The following is an 18,215-nucleotide window of genomic DNA, read 5'->3' on the forward strand; positions in this document are numbered from 1 at the left end:
TACAGAAAACAAGCTCTGATTAACCTGCTGCACACTGTCTGCTCAGCACCAAGCAGCAGACACAGTCAGAGACTAGCTGGTGAAGCAGCCAGTTCTCGTGCCATTTCATTCAACTACGACAAAAATGTCAGCTTTCTGTTTGTGTACAACGAGTTATTCTTTATTTTTCTTGTGGCATAACTGAAGTGACTTTCATGCCTGCACCACACGCACAGCCTGGCAGCTTCATTAGGTAAACCTGTTCATCTTTACTGGGCAATCACAAGTCAGTCCATTAGGGTATGTAGACACGGTCAAAATGACCTGCTGAAGATCAAACCTTGCATCAGAATTGGGAAGAGAGGTGATTTTTCAGACTTTGAACGTGGCGTGGTGTTATTGGTCTAAGTATTTTAAAAACTGCAGGATTTTCCCAAACAACCGACTTTAAGATGCTGGGTGCTGCTCCTGTCAGCTACGAACAGACAGCTGAGGCTACTCAGACTCTGAATCTCGATTTCTGCTGCGACACTCAGATGGTAGACTCAGAAATTTGGCATTAATAGCGTAAAAGCATGGATCCATCCTGCCTTGTATCAACTGTTCAGGCTGGTGTAATGGTGTGAGGGATATTTTTTGGCATACTTTGGGCCTTTTAGTACCAACTGAGCATCATTTCAGTGCCGCAGCCTACCTGAGTATTGTTGCTGACCTTGTCCATCTATTTATGAACACAGTGAACCCATCTTGTGCTTCCAGCAGCATGTCACAGAACTCAGATCATCTCAAACTGGTTTCCTGAACATGACAATGAGTTCAGTGCAGCAACTGTGTGATGCTATCATGTCAATATGGATCCAAATCTCTGAGAAATGTTTCCAGCACTTTGCTGAATCCATGTCAGGAAGAATTAAAGCAACTCTGAAACCAAAGGGGGTACTAGCAAGCTGTACCTAATAAAGCGGATGGCCAAGCGTATTTCCCTGTCATCTTTTCTTCAGCCTAACAAAGCAGGTGCCCAAATCTATCAAACCAGCGTGAAAACTAAATTAAACAGTGAGTTAAAACATAGTTTAAGTGTAAAGATGAAACATTAATATAAATGTGTGCATGACTCATGATCTCTGGTTTGGATGAAATTAGCAGTTCATACATCCAAACTCATGCTCTTGGTGGCCGATGGGTAAAAGATCAAGATTTGGTTTAAAGTTTACCCCAACAGCGTTAACCCTGCATATTTAAAAATGTAGCTAGCTCAGTGTGTTCACATGCGATGCCATGTTATATGGTTAGGAGTGAGCGCTGTCTCACTCTTGCCTTAACCCAGCACGTCCAGATACTAAAGGACAGCTTGTGCAACTCTGTAACACATGAGAGAGCAGAGAGCTTTGCAGCTCTTCTGCAGCCAAGTAGAAATAAAACATTTATTGATACAGCTTTAATTTTCCTCTTATGGATTTTAATGTCAGTTAGTCTTTGCATTTTTAGATTGCGGTTGGTTTCAATCTCCCATCACCTATTAGCACTGAAATTAGCATGAAATGTGCATGTGGATAGTTTTCTACCCTAGGGGTTTGAATCTTAATGATTTGTGTAACCCTCTGACCTTTGCTCTTGCACCACTTCAGGGCAAATATTGCACCTGTATTGAAGAAATGTCAAAAATCTACAGTAATTGTGGACAAAATTAGCATAAAATTTACTGACAGCATTTAACCTCCCCAGAGGATCACCCTTCAACCTTTCTTTTGGTAACTCCCCGGGGACACACTTCACATTTTTTCTAAGAATAGCTCTCTGTCAGTCTTTCTGTGTTGTAATTTGGGAGTGCGGTTTGTCTCTCTGCAGGGTTTTTTTTCTCTCTCTAAGACTTCTGCATAAAGAATGAGGAGAAGCTTTGGAGCTGAATTAAGAAACACAAATCCAGAGAGAGCAGCTGAGTCTGCAGGAGGCTGATTAACATTTAATACAAGTGAGAGACAGACAGAGTGAGACAGCGCTGTCCATGTTACTGAAGGAATTCATTCAAGCTGCCAGAAATGAATGGAAACATCACAACACTGAACAGTAATGAATAAATAAATGCTGATCATTAAATAAAAAATTTTAACATCATTGTACGTAAATGTAAACAAGGCCAGGATGTGCAGATTTGGTAGAACGGTTAATATTCACTGCACTGACCGTCCACCAGCTTTCAACAGGAAGTAGAGTTTGCCTCTTACGAGGACGACGGTGACTACACTTGTTCTGAGTGAGCTTTATAAAGTCTGAAAGAATTACACACAATACCATGGCAGTTTGTGAAATAGTTGCGAAAATACACCTACTTATATACACAAAAAACAATCACATGCTGAAGTATAATGAAGGCAGGAGGGGGAGCAGCGGAATAAGTTAGAAAACGTTTGCCCAAAAGATTAGGCAGACGTTTGATTTCACTCGCTGTTCAATTCCGACTCTGTCACACTGGATCAGACGCTCCGGACGCTCTCCGGACGCTCTCCGGACCACATCCGGCCCTTTTATTCTCCCCAAGGACCTCAGTGGGAAATCAGAATTCAAACACAAATCAGTGTGGAGTTTGTCCCATTTCAGACACCAAACAGTCTTTAATAAATCAGACAATGGCTTAGTGCTTTTTTGTAAACTTCTTCGAAACTACAATACAACTTTGTACCTTTTATTTTTGAAGGTGACTGCATTTCTTTCCCTCACATTCTGTTCTGGTCAGTAGCAGTAAGTAGCCGAGGGGGTTGTTAATCAGTTTTGCCCTCATCTTTTCTGACTGTTTTTTTTCACTAGTTTTGCATTTGGTTAGCGTCTGGGTCACTACTGGTAGCATGAGGTGATAGCTGGACCCTACAGAGGTTAAATAAGTAGCCCAGCTCCTCCACGATGCCACATCAATACATGTCATTGCCAGAAGGTTTTGCTGTATAATTTTAATTTCCATCAAATGATGTGGCATCCTTTCGTTCCTAACATTCCTGAATCCATATCAGTATACATTTGGAGGATGACTTTTTTCCCATTGAGATCTGATGTGTTTTCAATGTGTTCCTTTTTGAGCAGTTTATTTACTTGCTTAAGTTAAAGGTAAAGCTGTGTGCTTAGTTTGTTTGAATTTCATTCTGAGACTAAACATGCAAAGGAATACAAGAACTTGACTGATGCAGGCCGCGTGTAGACGTCTGAACCTTTTCCAGGAGAGCTGCAAAAGCAACAAGGACTTTTTACTCAGCTTTACACACTCAGGGATGAAGCAGTCATGACCAGCTTGGCGATTTCCCACAAAATCACAAAAACCAGTAAATCATTCTCTGATGGGGAGTTATCAGAGAGTGTTTGGCGGACTGTGCCCCACTGATATGCCCTGAGAAAAAAATATTTGAGAACTGTGTCCCCTTCCTGGCGAACCGTAACAAGACAGATCAAGGACATTGCAGGAAATCTGGAGCTTGAGCTGAAAAACCAACTCGGACTGGATAAAGTGGTATAAATAATGTGGGACCTGAGAGCAGGAATTAGAGAGTTCTGTGAGAAAAAGGCATCCCAGGGCTCTCAGATGTCGAATGGAAGGGAGATCCTGCTGTTGATGCGACTGTCATTCACATTTCTATGTCAGAAACTGAACCTGACTTTAATACACTTGTTCAAGCCCAAAACCAGATTTTTCCCACTGAATGAACTGAAAAACTAAAGATTAAGCAATTAAACCACAAGCCAAATAGCAATAGCATATTTTTTGTAAGTTAAAAGTTTTTAAGTTAAAACATTCATTCAGTTTGTTCACTACTGTTTTTGGGAATGCTGATCAAATAGTGATAAATTGGTGGTGTTACTATGCCCTTGCTGGGTCCCCGTACTCATGCAGCCCTTTTGGAAAATTTATTGCCCACTCCTGCACTGGAGGAGGTCCAACTCTTCCTATACAATGGCAACCTCAACCTCTGGATGACCCCTTTCAGTCAGATGATTCCACGGGTCACCTGGTGAGAGGCAACCGGCCTCCAAACAGTTATGGTCCAACTCTGACTGTCTGCAGTCACTCTCAGACAGTTTGGCAAAGTCTGCGATCTAATTTATAAGCGTAGACTTTTGATTTCCACTGATGCACTGATGAACGCAAACAATCACAATGCATTCTTTTGGAAACATTGATATCAAAATGTGTTATTAGCTGCAGGTTGTGTTCTCACTACTGCTCCAAAAATGACTCTCTAGCATCCTCTGGCCACTAGTGAAAAATGTGCATTCTCTAAGCAGTTGGAAAGTGGTTGCTAGCTTATACCAAGGCAAAATGGTACCACAGTGGTATACGGTGCTTCATAGAAAAACTCCTTGTGATTACTGGTCACTAGAAGATTGGTGCGGTTACCCATAGTTTTAATGGAAGACTTTTGTGTAAATGCTTGTGAACTACTCGCTAAGCATGTGTGAAACAATGAAGAAGGTCATTTATGCTGTTTGAAACATGTAGGATTCAGCAGTAACGCACAACTTTTACTTTGAAGGCAGACAGTGTCCATTTCCAATTTGCATCACACTAAGTTTCACTACTGCTTGGTGGTTAGTTAGCGAGTGTTTGCAGAAATGTTGGCATCTTTGATGCAAACTACAGGCAACCCCATCAATCTTCCAGTGACCAAAGCAATCACAAATTGGTTTTTGGTGCAGCGATCTGTTTTCAACCGATTTCACTCAGCAACAACCAAAAACTTCCGGCAGCCTCTCATCAGCTGGTTAGGGAATACTCATTTTTCCCTAGTCCTGCTTCAGTCTGTCAGCACAGACTGAAAGCCCCCTTAACTGTTAGAACAATAATGACGTGACGTAAGTAATCTAAATTCACCAACAGTATTTACATGAATTATCACTTTCTTTTGAGGATTTTCTGAAACTTCTATCAGAATTTAATTTGCATGGAAACTTCAGTGTATAACTTTTCTTGTTGCCCTGGGTTCTGGCTCTCAGGCAATCTGCAGGCTGCCCTGCCTCATTTTATGGATGCTTACAGCCATATTCTCCCGAGCACACTGGATTATTTAAAGAGCTTGTCTGGGCTGTGTGAAGCCTGAGAAACAGACTCCACTCAAGTTTTTGTTTTTAAGATAAAAAGAATTCTGACTAAAAGTGATTTATTTTCACTTACTCTTCTCCAAAGACATGAAGTGCAGGGGACATACCTTTTTATAGTCATGACTACACTAAATTACAATAATTTATTAGCTGGGTTTCTGCAGTGATTTACACAGCAGTTGTAACTGGATCTGAAACCAAACTCACAGCCTTGCTTGATGTTTTCTTAATGCCTTTCATTTCAGTCCCTATAAAGGATTTCAACAAAGCACAAAATCAAAGCAACACACAAAAAATCCAAACAAACAGACTCTGAAGCATCTGTAAATGTCTGTTTTCTTTGTTAACACATAAAAATTGCTGCACAGTCTGCAGATGATTTCCACATATGCTGAGGTCTCAGTCAGTGGAAATATGCAAAGAAAGAAAAAGAATCATTTAGAAATATTTGGCTCACTTCCTCACGCCCATAAATATCAGCAAGGGCTGTGAGTCAAAATAAGATCAGCATTTCCATCTGCTGTAATTTATATTTGGTGGCATGGCTGTGCTCTGAGACCTCCTCGACGTTCCACATGTGTACATGGAAAGCTAGACATGAGGAGATTAACAGCAAGACTCCAGCACAGGGACAGATCAGCCATCAGGGACAACAGATATGGCACGGAGTGAGAAACGGCATGATAAGGAGGAGCTTCACTCACATCACACACACATTACAGTTACAGTTACAGACTACACTCCTGAGTCATACACGTTTTTCAGTTATTTGCATAACAGAAACATTTCATTGCTTTAAACAATTGATTTTCACTTTTTACTCTGTTAGAACTTCAGTTTCTCTCAAGAGAAAACCCAAGAGTAGCCCACAGACCGGTTGCTTGTCTCAGTAGCCGCTGATGGTGGAAAACAGCTGCAGCATGTGGACAACACTCTGTAGGGTCTTTGTAGGACCAACGCACAACTATGATTTTTTCTGACGAAAACAAGATGATAACTGCGAAAATATTCTGAAGAGATGAGACCCAATCAGAACTTGTGTAGAAAGGCGAGACGAGTACCAAGCAGAAGTAATCTCCTGTGTAGTAAGAGTGATCCGCCACTGGAAATCTAACTTCCACGCTCCCTGTTTTTCATGAAAACGCGACAAAATGCTGGCGTTTCGGAGGAAGAGAACAGCACACATATGGACACATTTTGCATTTGATGCCAACAAAAATGAGATGCTTTGTAAATAGTGTGACTAAAACTAAAAAATGTGGATGCCTAAATTATGATGTTTTAGTCAAAAGACTATGACTATAAATGAAAGTCTGCTGTCAAAAGTAAGACTGCCATGGGTTGTACTCAAAGAGTCGACTTTGGGCAGACTGAAGCAGCTTTAAGAGCACATCTTATTTGGGATTTGCCAACTGGATGAGTAAAAGAGCAACCTCAGGAAATGACTCTGTCATCGATTAGTCGAAATCAAACTCAAAACAGAGTGTAACTTCAAAAGGAGACTGTTTATTTATTGTTATGTCTCACTGGTGGAGTCTGAAACCCCCATATTTCACCTTTTGCATTTTAACGGCACTTTCAGATGGAGAAGAAGCTAAAATTCACACAGCGCCGGAGATATTTTCCCTCTTATTCAATTACAATACGCCTACGAAATAATAATTCTTCATATGACTGCATATGACTGGGAAGATCTGGTCCCCCTCAAGCAAGTTATGTGAAACACTTGATGCCGAGTGGAGAAATGAGCCAAAAATCTGTTAATTTATGCAGAAATATGCAGGCCTGTGGCAGACACCACAGGCCTTTACGGAAGCAGACGAAGAGCAGCTCTGCATTGTTGCTGGTTGTGTTTGGTTAAATTAAGACCACATTTCCCATCAGTCCTGTCTTTCCTCCAATAATTTTGCCTCCAACTAAAAAGTCTGATTGCAAAATTCCTGCTGCCAGCTGAGCTGTGTGGATGAAGATGTTTTCCGTTGAGGCAGGCAGGATGTGTGCTTGGGATTCAGGCTGTCTGCCTTTTTGCTGCCGGCTGTCTCACTGGATCTCAGCCTGCTGCAGACCTGAGCAGCATTTTAACAGCCACCAGGCAGCTTGCAGTACCCGCACAGTCCCACTTCTAACCCATGCAGAGCTGAGAGCAGAGCTGGAGAGTAATGACGTACATCCAAACAGGTGACTTGTCATTTGTCACTGCAGAGAGTTGTATATTTAAAGAAATACTTAACTTCCGGCTGATTTGTGCCCTCCTCCTCACCCACTGTGTGCACAAGATGGACAAAGCCATAGGCACCTCACCCATGAGTCTTTCTCCCATCACCCTCTTTTTGTCTTAACCTAGGAATCAAAAGGGCAGAGCAGAGTTGAATGACAAGTCGAGGGACACTCTGTGCAGTGGCAGTCCATCGATTATAAGATAGGCCTGCCCTTAAAAATATTCTACATTATCCTGCTTTTTTACTCTAATTGGGATCATGTTTTACAAATGAGTGTCATGCTTTACTCAAAAAGACTTGAGACTATTGATTGAGACCATAAACCAATAGCTAAAGTGTTTCCTGAAGTCACAGACCAAGGATACAAAAGATTGATTTTCTGGTAGATTTCAATACAAATCACATTTGTTTTTACAAACCATGGAGCCGCCCTCTGCTGGCCATTAAAAAAATGACATTTCAGGCTCTTCTGCTTTAGTATTAAAGCAATTTTGCAGTGGAGAGACAATGCAGAGTACACAAGAGGCTAATAGAAAAATCTAAAAACAATCCAAATATTTAATCAAAGCTGGGTCAGTGGAAACAAACACAGACAGCTTCAAATCCGCTTCAAAGCTACAAATTCTAACACATTTTCAACCCAGCAGCACAGAAGAGCTGTGCAGTCACAAAAGTATAAAGATTAGTGTCACCAAGTCAGTATCTGACCAAATATGAACTATGGTCACAGTATCCCCTTTTGTCACTGAGTCATGGAAGAATTTCTGCAGAATGTCCAGAAAAGTCTTTTTGCTGAACATTTGGATGTCACGGTAAAAGCAACCTTTCACTTTTTTTGGATATAAATGTCATCACCTCATCATTTTATCTGATATTATAGAAGAGAGACATGGTGCTTGGATTATCGGGGAGGAAAAAAGCTTTTTAAAACATCATGTTTGGAGGGGTCAAAGTCGGCTAATTCTTTCTAAGGAGGTTGTTTTATCAGATATGACTTGTTATTCCATGCATGCAGATTTGTGCAGAGGAGGCATGGTGGGTATATCGGACAAAGGATGTTGAAGACGGAAGAGCACCTGGGCAGGAAGAGAAGAGGGAGACCACAGAGAAGATTCATGCAGAGGTTGGTGTAAAAGAAGAGGATGCTGGTGACTGGGTGAGACGGAGGCAGATGATCTGCTGTGGCAAGGGAGCACCTGAAAGAGGAAGATTCCAGACAAGCAGTTTTCATGTCCTGGTGACTATTGAGATGAAAGTTAACTTATTCTTCAAAATAAGAACTTCCCAGACACATGATCACTGGAAAACCACGCAGGGCAATTTCTAAGTGACCCCGTATTTACTCTTTTTTCTGATTTCCTCACCTGCCTGTACTTTTCTTTACTTTGTCTCCACTCTCTTCAACCACTCTATTTTTCCACCTGGTTTTCTTCTCAGTTTTATCCACCTCGTCCTCCCAAAGTTCCTCTCCCCCCTCCTTCTCCTCTCTTTGTTTCTATCGTTGCCGTATGTTTCCTCAAATCTCTCCCCATTCCCTCGCTGTCATCTCCTTCCTTTCCCACGTCTTTTTTTCTTCGCTCCTCGCCCTCGCCAGCTTTTTTCCCCCAATTCTAATCTCTTTTTTTTGTTCCATCTCATCCGTCCTCTCTTTCGTCTCCCTCCTCCTGTTTCCCGCATTTTGAAACATCAGCGCTCACAGCGGGCTGTCAAACCACCCGCAGATCCTACCCACAATTCACCTCTTCTCATAATGAGGACGCTGGGCGCTCACGGTGCCGAGTTCAAACGCTGAAAGCAGCAATTAGAAGAAGTTTATGAGTCAGTTTTGGTGAGGAGGTGAAAGTGGGAGTTTGGTGCTTGATGCTGGAGACAGCTGAGTGTTTTCCTCTGATGTAAAAACCTTTTCGAGTCTTTTTCATGATAATTCTGATCTTGTGTTTCTGTTTCAGCGTTTGGTCGCCTCAGAGCCTCCTGAGAGTCACAGTGGGGAATTTTCCGCTGGACTATTTTTATGTTCCTCCACAATTACTGTTCCCTTTCCCCTAATAAGTCCTGTAACCAAACAGTGACATCGTTTGTTTGTTCCTGCCCTCTGAAACAACTGGTGCGAGCCAGAAACACAAATTTTGACCAGCACACTGGAGTTTGAGCCCCATCGTGGATTTTTAAGTTTCACTTCCACTCACTGTTTGGTCTGAAGGCCACCAGATGGCAATAGTTGAGGTTTTAAAAAGGCTTCTGGTCCTGTAGAAGTTTATGGGAAAACAGCTTTCTGATATGACCTCTGTAGACATTTACCTGTTTATGGGCTCAGTCCCTCATTCTGGATCCTATTATATATAAAAGTCATGTATTCAAAATTAAATCTGTTTAGTAACACTTGGTTATGCTGTGGTTCGAGATGGAGGTTATCCTTCGTATCTTCTTCAGCTAATGAGAATCTCATGACATCGTCACATCCATTTTTTGGAAACCAATATGATGATGATGCTGAAAACACTCACCCTGAGGCTTCAAAGCTATTTCCATCTTCTCATCCTCAAGTGGCCACTAGAGGAACTGGCACCTTGATTTTTGGCGTACATAAAGGTCTTATACCATCATATACATCTACATATACTTTACTGTGCATAAAGGTCTATAGCAGGCGCCGGAAACTCGAGGCCATAAGGGCTGGTGTCCTGGAGGTTTTAGATATCACCATGGGTCAAATGATTAGTTCATTACCAGACCTCATGAGAACTTCAAGACATGTTGAGGAGGTAATTTAGCCATTTAAATCAGCTGTGTTGGATCTAAAGCCTGCAGGACACGATCTTTGTGGCCTGGAGTTCCTCCACCCCTGTTCCATAGAAACACTGATAAGTAAATAAATAATATGACCGTAATGACACTGCTTTGCAGTTGGGCAGTTAAATTCTACTTTTTAAAAGGCGCCATGTTTAAAAAAAACATGTATAATTATATATATATTACTGCTGTACAAGTAAAATAATTAAGTAATGCATAAATATAGAGTTTAAAATGTTTAATATAGTGACACTATCAAAAGAGGAAAAGGAAAATTTATTACAAATATTAAAGTAACTATAATTTTACTTAGGTGAATTTACTTCACCTGGTCACTACAGATCACAGACAAACACTTTATTTTAGCCATGAAGGTCGGGGAGCATTGTTTTTAATTTAACTTTACTCGTGTCAGAGTAAAACGTCATTGTCAGCAAGCTAATTGTTGGCGTTGCTTTAACTTTGCTGTTGCTCACGCCTGACTCGGAAAGTCCACAGAGATTTACGTTTGCCAAACACCAAACTCTTGTCACTGTTTGAATGTTGACAACAGCTGCCCACACACTGTGCGCACACAGCCTGGTGGAGCACGTCTTTACTGCGCGGTAAGTAATGCAGAGGTAGATTCATCTATCATGTTAAGAATTCACAGGTGACATTAAAAAGCAACACAGATTATCATATGCCAGCCCACAGCTGGAAGCATCTGTTCACACATAAAGAATACTATAGACAAGACTGTTTCTAGCTATCCTGCCTCAGATAATAAATGTGTACACACACACACACACACACACACACACACACACACACACACACACACACACACACACACACACACACACAGATGAACACTGATGCAGCCTGACAGACAAACAGATGCAGACTCACTCTCTCTCCTCTAGAGCTCCATCTGTGTAATGACATCTCACGCTTGGTTAGGACTGCTGCATAATTGGAGCCTTGGCAGCTGATGGATGGCACTGCAGCACCTCCACCCTGACGACCTTGGCCTCACCTCAGCCGTGCTGAGGCCTGCATGGGCCTGAAAACGACCCTTACTTTCCTCCTTTATACAGACCAAAAACAAGCAGCCACCTCCAGCAGCGTCTCACGGCAGACGTTTAGACGTGCTGCAGTAAGAAAGGCACGAGTATTAACAATGACTGCTCAGTTCATATACTGTGCTGAGAAATCCAGTACAAACATGTATCTCCCCCATGCAGAGCTAACTTAAACATGAATATATGCTTTTAAGAAGATGAAGAGCCACAGCCTTGAACAGAGAAGGCTGTTCACGCCAGTTAAACTGCTTCTGTTGGAGCAAATAAAAGCAGGGTAAAAGATGGATGTAGCTTCCACATTTGAAAAGAGATGCCTCTGCCTTTTTTCCCCGTCTGCTTTCAGGTCATATTGTGCATTAACTCAGTTTCATAAATGCTGGTCATTCTCAGATTCAGACGATGATTATGGTGTGCTCTTTGGTTTCAAAACACCAAAGTGAACATTGCCAAGCTCGAGGCTTCATAGCTTCATACATCGTGACATCACAGTCACTATGTCGATTTATACCAGCTATGATCTGGACGCAGAATTAAGCAGTTTGTTGTGTTGCTATCAGCCAAGCTAAGCCGATGAGGTTGTGTTATTTGGGCTGTAAAACATGCCACCACCAGGGGGAGCAGTCGGCGTTCACATTACACAGGTGTCGTTAGCTTGAGCAGAGGCTAACAGTTTTTTTCATGCTAATGATTTTTGGTTTGTTGTTTCTGTCAAATAAATGCACTCATTACAGGAAAATAGATACATTTAATGTGTCACTGCACAAAATTCAGCACTTATGTTACAGTTACAATAATGCTGTTACAGCAGGTCTTTAGTTATCTGCAGGAAGGGCAGCAGAACGTTTCCTTTTTTCTTCCCTTGCACAGGTGGACGAAAATGGTAAAAGAGAATCACCGAGGTGAACACTGAAGTCTCTTGTGGCTGGTTTTGATCTTTGCTTTGTGTTGTCAGTGTATTGTTCGTGCTTAAAAACTAAAAGAGAGATTGTTTCTGTCCTCGGGGATTTGTGTTTGGTTTTTATAGTTGACTGGCAATTATGTGACAATGCATTTCAGGTCATTTTACAGAGTAACACAGACGTCATACAACGGATTGCGTAACAAATTACTTTTTCTAGCAAGTGATTAAGTAACGTATTGTAAAAAAGGACTTTTCTTGATTAAGGATTCAAACTATTTATTTGTGCTCACATCTAAATCAGCTTCCTGCAGTAAATGCTTTAGCTTTTTTTTTTTTTTTTAAAGAAAACTGGATAACAAGGGGTCATACTAAAGCCAAAATCAGCAAGATTATAAGCTTAGCTAAATTTTCATCATGTACAACAAAGGGTGAAAGTAAAGAGTGCACAGAAAAAGATGTTTGAGGGTGTAATGGGACTGAACTAACAGACCACTAGCTTAAATTAGCTCTTAGAGGTGTTCAGCATGTGATCTCATGTTGCTGAATGAAACCATCACCAGCGTCATTGAGCAAAGAGCCACAGAAACAGTCAAATATTGTAATTTTGCCTGGGTATGTGCACAGTTTTTCCCATGGAAATTGGCTGCAAGTTGAATCAATTTAGCATGTTATACATTATATCACGTATACTCAAATTCTACCAAAGCAATTCCACATCAGCGCACACACTAACATGGCTAAGCACACACAATATGCTGAAATGCTCCGGCCCGAAAAAATTCTGAGTATTTGGCTGGTTTAGTCACACAGGCCTGGCAGCCCTGCAAGCGCACAGTGTGCTGAACATACACTGGAGTGTGTTTGGAAATTAGGATTGCATGATGTCCGGTGTATAGTGTGCAATTTTTGTATGTCCAAGATAAAAGATGACCAGCGTGAAAGAATAGCGGTGATGTGTTTGGTCGCAGCTCTGAAACAGCAGTCTTGTGCTGCACAGTGATAGAGTTTCAAAGATGGCTCTTGAAATGACCTAATGGCGTCTAAAAGTCTAAAAAGGTGAGAAGATCACAGTTTGATGGTTGCCAAAAGTTAAGTCATGCCACTGTGTGGGGAAACAAAAAGAAAAGAATTAAATCCAAAGATGAAAGTAAACTGTGCAAAACCAAATCTGGAGGATTCCAGCAAAGACGAAAATCCAGTTGAGTCCTTCAGGAGTTATCCTGACTGTGCTCTGGAGGACATAGCATAAACATAAACAAGAGAGGAACTGAATCAGTGAGCATTATTATCACTGATTACCTGCCTAAGTTTATTTTGCATATGTTTTTTGAAGTTTTACAGTCTGGAGCCTGAAGTTTGACACTGGACCAGCAGTTCAGCACATTAAATACAAATCAATCATCATTAATTTCATTATTTACACCAGTGAGTTTCCTACTTTGACCTGTTAAAATGTCCAATTGTAAGATCTCATAATCAGAAGAGTTAGGAAAGTTCTGGTAGAGATATTATCATGGCCAGGTCATGGCAACCTAATGATGTTAATGGTGTTGATTGATTGTGAGGCTCTGATAGTGTTCATGTGTGCAGGCAAGAATGATGAGTCTGTTAAGGGACCCTCGAGTGAGTAGGGAATAAGTGCTGGACCTCAGCCACATGCACACAGCCTGATCATTATTAGAGATTGGAGAAGTTGTAGTACCCTCAGAGATGACTTGCAGTATTCACTGAATCGTTTACAAGCAGTTTTGTTGGTGCATGTAAAAGATATTAAAAAGAGCATTTTGTCCTTATTCACTTCTTGAGGGATTATTTTATATTAAAGTGGAGTCTCCTTCACAATAGTCCGTCTCTTCATACTGTCTGATTTCTTTATTCAGACTGTGGTTCTCAGCTACATGCATATTATTTCATTTTGAGGGATGTGAAACCTTAAAAAACACACAAATGTACAGCCGATTGATTGAAACCGCTGGCAGGTGAAGCGATTAACACTGACCATCTCATTACAATACATGGTTTTGCTGGTCAGCCTCGGATCCTGGCTTTCATGTGCATGTAAGACCTTCATGGCAACAGCACATCCAGATGGCAGCAGCCTCCCTCAGTGGTGCAATACTTCCTCCAAAACTGCAGAAAAAACTCGGGAACATTGAGAGAAACACGATGATTTATCCGATGATTTATCCGATGATTTATCCGCATTACTGTGGGATCTTTACCACAGCTCCAATATAAAGCATGCAAAGCACCTTGATGCAACTGATTACATTAATTCAAATATAAAACATCCATAAGAAATTAGTATTTTAGGTTTGGTTACTTTGTTCTACACAATTTTGTTTGTGTTCTCTGCAATGTTTTTTCCAAAACTTGTTCTTTTCTTTTTGTTCTGCTTTTTTAAAACCTCGAGGTCATCATAATGCGCTCATTATTGTTTTATCCACGCAAAATAACCCATTCATCCATCTTCTTAACAAATCTTTCCGGTCAGGGTACCAGTCTGACACACACACACAGAGAGATGTTCACATTCGCACCTGCTGAACAGGCAAAAGAGAGTCAACCACCACTCACCTGTGCCACAGATCAATACAAAATAAAGATTTCCTTTAATTGCTATAATTGTGTTGCATTAGAAAAATGCAGAAGAGGACATTTACAGGTAAATTAGAGTCTGATATTTACTGTAACTTTACCCTCTATATTTTTTTCCTGGAATAACACAGACTGTAATACACTCACCAAACAAATAATCACTTATGACAAATTTACCTCTGTGGATCTGAAAAACCACAGATACCCTTCTGGAAACTTCCCGTCGTTTGCAGGCAAATCCCATGAATAGTCAATAAGTTCAATGTATTTCCATAATGAGTTTTACTTTCATGGCAGAATCTGGGTTCTTCTTCTTTTCTTTTTTTTTTAATCAGAGTGGGCGTCATAATTTTGAAATGCTTGAAATCTCATTTTGGAGTGAAACTTTACAAACGCCGAGATGGCTGCAGGGGCGCTGAGCCTGCCAAACTTTCCACGAGGGCACAGATTGATTCATACGTTTCTGTCCACGATGCAAATCAGCAGGGAGACGAGATAATGAAGCCCCGGATGACAGGAACCTGCCAAACTGCAAATAGCTGATCCACTGATTGGTGGGTATGAAGGAAAAATTGATCAGACAGAGAGTCCGACTGAGGCCGTCGGTGCGTTCAGTGACCTGGCTGACCAACAGATTCATCCATCCGAGCGTTAAAAGCAGAGAAATGCAGTCTTTGTATCCTTTGTTGCCAGGAAATACCATCACATGGTCATATGGCCACAACGACTAAAGGGTCAGACTACATATATTTACATACTATGCTTCAAATTTGTGAGCCCAGAGTTGGAATTAAGCTGATGTCAGCATGACTGATTGACATCAGCACAACGGAACAAATTGAGATTTTATTTTTAAAGATAAATGTGTTAGCTTCTTAATGAGCTGAGAGCTGGCGGGGTTTTGACCTCGAGTATTTTCTGATTTCATTGATTAGCACAAATTTACCCAGAGAGGAAAATCTGAGCAGCTGCCTCTTTGCTTGATTTGTTAAAGCGAAAAAAAAAAAAAAAAAAATCAGATCCCGATGGGAGCAAATTATTTAACAAATCAGAGAGAGATTTTGGCCAGTGCCTTCCTCTTAGGAAACCAGAAGAGTCAATTAAAAGCACAAAAATCTTGACCACAAGATTTGAATTATAGGGATCAGGATGTGCGGTGGGTCTGATCCCTCAGTGAAGTAGTGAAAACCTCCCTTTTAAGGGGAAAATATATATTGTATGTATATATGGTATGTGGGGGTGGTATGTTATCACTGACGGTAACAAAAACACACACACACGGAGCTCAGTTAACCTCGAGAACTATTCCCCAGTCACCTCAAAATTACCCTGGATTGGATTTTCTTCCTGTGGAGGGAGCTGGACACAGGCAACTGTCATGGAAACAGATGCCACTTCACATCTCACCATCTTTGATTGTGACTCCTTCTGTGCCCTGATCGCCGATGACACCGTGCTGAGCTACACTTCTGCCTCATGTCTGATGAAAAAGGAAGCACCAGTGACTGGAGAGATGGGGAAGAAATCATTTCAGAGCAGGAGCCTGGCTCATGAGCTCAGCCGTGATCAGACCCGGAACCAGTGATATGACCCCAGATATTTCTGACAATACCTCAGAGGATGACAGCAGCTACACCTGACATGAGCTCAGACTTACCACGGCTTCACTAACTCAGATATGAGGCCCACGGCATGCTCTCATCCTGCAGTTTGCTTACTGTTTGGACCTATGAACCAACTGCTCTTGGATGTTCCTGGGTCCATCCCTAATTTTTCATAGAAGAGCTGCCCAGACACTCAGTGATTTTCAAAACACTTCCAAAAACGTATTTAGTCTTGATGGCATTCGTTTCTAGATTAGCAGAATATAATAGAAAATTATCATTTAAATGTATGTTCTATTGTGTGTTTTACTGCATTTCTATTGTTGATTTAGTGATTTTATAGCATGAGTAAAATTTGGTCAGCTGAGGTTATTTTAAATGTGCTATAGAAATAAACTTTGACTTGACTCAGTCTTTAAGTGCTCAGGCTGACGCACCAAGATTGACTTACCTTCCAGAACACAAACCCTGCATGCTGAAAATGACGAGTTGGGACTGCCAGCCCCGTCTCACTAATGTCATAAACCAGTTTGTAAATGAGCCACAGCATAATGTGCATATCTCCCATTCACTGTCTATGTATCCAGGCATGCGTCCGATTCTAGAAAAGAGCGGGCGGTACGACAGCTCATGCATTCTGGGATATTTGGCTGCGCCAAGTCCACTGATGCATGCTCAACAAAACAGGAGGAGCGAGAACACATCTGGGAATTTTGAGCATACTTTAAATTGGAACAGTACTTGATCTGCGGCTGATGATGTATCATAAGTCCACAAGATCGCAAGTACACACAAGTACGCATATTGAGACATGGCCAGTTGTTTGCACAGTGGTAGCAGAGGGAGAGCACATACTGCAACACGCCCATTAAGTATCCAATGCTAAGCAGCAGCACAGATGCTCACATATGAAAATACCCCAGTGTTTATGGACTCAAACATTTAGACATGACTTTAGTGACTTAAGGATAAACTTTGCAATTATTGGTCCTGCACTAATGTCCATTTTTCGTAGCTCTGCAGCTACATGAAGGGAAGGATTATGGGAATTCAGCGAGCACAGAGCCCAAAAAGCCAACAGCATGTAGCTCTGCATTGGTAGACTGCTGACTGGTTAAAAGGTTTACTTGAACAGGGAAGAAGAACCACATCGGAGCTCTCCACCAGAGATGGGCAGTAACGCGTTACTTGTAACGCGTTACTGTAATCTGATTACTCTTTTCGAGTAACGAGTAAAGTAAGGGATTACTATTGCAAAAACGGTAATTAGATTACCGTTACTTTCCCGTAGGAACACTGCGTTACTGCGTTACTAAAACCGTGATTTTTTTGCGAGAATGTCTCACGACAGTGACGTAAGCGAGTGCGCCGTTAGTGACAACAGCTGTGTGCAGATCAACAATGGATCACATATCGATTGTGGGAGAGAGTATGAGCGTGCAGCGTTTAAAGTACTGACCTTACTTTGAGTTTGATTCCATAAAAAGTGACAAAAACATTAGCGTCCGTTGTGCGTGGGAAGAAAACTTCTTTTTACAGTGAAAAAAACCCCTAAACTTCCAAGCAAGCACCGAGTGCGCTACCACGTAATGGGAAACTCGCAGAGAAAGTCGCGGATTCTTCAACTGACCGCGGCACACCTGCACCAGGGTAAACCTGCGCCTACCGCAGTGCTGCTTAATAGGTGAAAATAGAGCAACAGGACCGCTGAGTCTTTGACTTTATTTACTTTCTGCTGTGTTTTACTTGCATCTATTTGAAAGAGTGAGTGTAAACACAAAAAATATTTTATTTTATGTGCTGGAATGTGCAGAAAATAGGTTTAAATGTTAAACTAATTTATTCAAGTCAGAGAATGTTGCAGATAATTACATTTTTGCTTGATGCATAAAGTTAAAAGATTAAAACTGATAAAACAAGTTAAAAAAAAGAGACTTTTCCATTTGATTACATTTTGTATGATGGATTATGTAGAAAA

This window comes from Aulonocara stuartgranti (assembly GCF_965226115.1).
Source record: "Aulonocara stuartgranti genome assembly, chromosome: 15".
In the NCBI taxonomy this organism is placed as follows: Eukaryota; Metazoa; Chordata; class Actinopteri; order Cichliformes; family Cichlidae; genus Aulonocara; species Aulonocara stuartgranti.